The 2,500-nt window shown below is 60.3% G+C and overlaps 1 non-coding gene and 2 pseudogenes across 1 annotated transcript; all 3 read left to right on the forward strand.

Moving 5' to 3' along the window:
- The window catches only part of LOC146144665 (small subunit ribosomal RNA), a 2,516-nt pseudogene extending 1,577 nt beyond the window's left edge, over positions 1–939 (forward strand).
- Positions 940–1,186: 247 nt separating this feature from the next.
- Positions 1,187–1,340, forward strand: LOC146144666 (5.8S ribosomal RNA). Its single transcript, XR_014499040.1, has one exon. It is a non-coding gene; the product is annotated as a 5.8S ribosomal RNA (ribosomal RNA).
- Positions 1,341–1,588: 248 nt separating this feature from the next.
- Positions 1,589–2,500, forward strand: part of LOC146144667 (large subunit ribosomal RNA) — a 3,679-nt pseudogene continuing 2,767 nt past the window's right edge.

Genomic DNA, 2,500 nt, shown 5'->3' on the forward strand with positions numbered 1-2,500 from the left:
GGGACAGACGGGGGCATTCGTACTGTGCCGTTAGAGGTGAAATTCTTGGATCGGCGCAAGACGAACGACTGCGAAAGCATTTGCCAAGAATGTTTTCTTTAATCAAGAGCGAAAGTCAGAGGTTCGAAGACGATCAGATACCGTCCTAGTTCTGACTATAAACGATGCCAACTAGCGATCGGGGGGCGTTAGTTTTACGACCTCTCCGGCAGCTTGCGGGAAACCAAAGTCTTTGGGTTCCGGGGGAAGTATGGTTGCAAAGCTGAAACTTAAAGGAATTGACGGAAGGGCACCACCAGGAGTGGAGCCTGCGGCTTAATTTGACTCAACACGGGAAATCTCACCCGGCCCGGACACAGTGAGGATTGACAGATTGAGAGCTCTTTCTTGATTCTGTGGGTGGTGGTGCATGGCCGTTCTTAGTTGGTGGAGCGATTTGTCTGGTTAATTCCGATAACGAACGAGACTCTGGCTTGCTAACTAGTTACGCGACCCAATCGGTCGGCGTCTAACTTCTTAGAGGGACTAGTGGCGTTTAGCCACACGAGATTGAGCAATAACAGGTCTGTGATGCCCTTAGATGTTCGGGGCCGCACGCGCGCTACACTGACCGGATCAGCATGTGCTCGCCTTGGCCGACAGGTCTGGGTAACCCGCTGAACCCCGGTCGTGCTAGGGATAGGGAATTGCAATTATTTCCCTTGAACGAGGAATTCCCAGTAAGCGCGAGTCATTAGCTCGCGTTGATTACGTCCCTGCCCTTTGTACACACCGCCCGTCGCTACTACCGATTGAATGGTTTAGTGAGGTCCTCCGATTGGACCTGGCGCGGCCGGCAACGGTCGAGCCGGCGTCCGAGAAGACGATCTAACTTGATCATTTAGAGGAAGTAAAAGTCGTAACAAGGTTTCCGTAGGTGAACCTGCGGAAGGATCATTAACGGTCTCGCAAACGCTTCGGCGAACGCGAAACTCGGACAAGCGAGAGAAAAAGTTTTTGCTACCCGGCGCCCGACCCGCGAGGAGCGGCGCGCCGGCCGGCGATTCGGTCACCCGGTAATGTTTGCGCGTCGAGTGCCGCGGTGCCGCGCGCTCCGGCTTCAAGCGTCGGCCTGGCCGACCGCTCGGCGCGGTATATTTTGTCACCCTTTAGTGCGAGGCACTGTGCGAGCGAAACAATCGTGGATGGCTCTTGGCGGTGGATCACTCGGCTCGTGAGTCGATGAAGGACGCAGCTAGCTGCGTGAATTAGTGTGAATTGCAGGACACATTGAGCATCGACGTTCTGAACGCAAATTGCGGCCTCGGGTCAATCCCGGGGCCGCGCCCGCCTCAGGGTCGCGTTGCAAACGTTCCGCGCGGGGATTTCTCCGCGCGGCTGCTGCGGCGTCGGACGCGCGAGCGCCCGTCCCGCTCAAGACAGCACGGCACGATGTGCGACGATCGCGACCAGAATCCCGCGCGGCGGCGGCGAGTCGACCTCGAAGAGGCCAACGGCTGGCGGCTCAAGGGCGGGAATCGAGGTGCGCGGCGGCGCGCGGCGCCGACGGCGAGCGCGGAACGGGAAGAATAGTCCCGGTCCTTACTTTCGGCCTGAGGTCGGACGAGGCTACCCGCTGAATTTAAGCATATTACTAAGCGGAGGAAAAGAAACTAACGAGGATTCCCTCAGTAACGGCGAGTGAAGCGGGATGTGCCCATCGCCGAATCCGCGCGCTTTTGGAGTGCGCGGAATTGTGGCGTACGGAATTCGTCACGGCGCGCTTCGCCGGTCGCCCGCGTCCTTCTGATCGAGGCCTTTTCCCAGAGCGGGTGTCAGGCCCATGGCGGCGACAGGCGGGCGCGCTACGGCGTCTTCCCAGAGTCGGGTTGTTTGGGAATGCAGCCCAAAGCGGGTGGTAAACTCCATCTAAGGCTAAATACGGTCACGAGACCGATAGCGAACAAGTACCGTGAGGGAAAGTTGAAAAGCACTTTGAAGAGAGAGTTAAAGAGTACGTGAAACCGTCGAGAGGCAAACGGGAGGGCCTGTCGGGTCGCCCGGTCGCTTTCAGCCGGCCCCCTGTCGGCGACGTTGTCGTGCGGACCCTCACGGGCCGCCGGCGGCGCCGCCCGATCGGGGACCAGCGCACTAGCGCCGGGCGAAGGCCGCGACCGTCTGGACGGCGGCGAGAAGGCCGCGCGCAAGGTAACCCGGCCTCGGTCGGGTACTATAGGCGCGCGTGTCCGTCGGCCCGCCGTTCGGGCGAGGAGAGATCGCCGCGTCTGCCCTTCGGGGCCGAGCGCCCGGTGCCGGCTGGGGCGTCGTGGGTCGGGGACTGTTCTCAGTGCCCAGCCTCTTCGTCTCGGTCGCGCTTCCGGTGTCGTTTCGCGAGGCGCACGGGGTCCGCGGCTGAAGTCAGCCACCTTCCCGACCCGTCTTGAAACACGGACCAAGGAGTCTAACGTGAGCGCGAGCCACGGGGCAGTACGAAACCCATGGGCGCAGTGAAAGTGAATGT

The sequence above is a fragment of the Ascidiella aspersa genome, chromosome 5 (assembly GCF_963924565.1).
Source record: "Ascidiella aspersa chromosome 5, kaAscAspe10.2, whole genome shotgun sequence".
NCBI lineage: Eukaryota > Metazoa > Chordata > Ascidiacea > Phlebobranchia > Ascidiidae > Ascidiella > Ascidiella aspersa.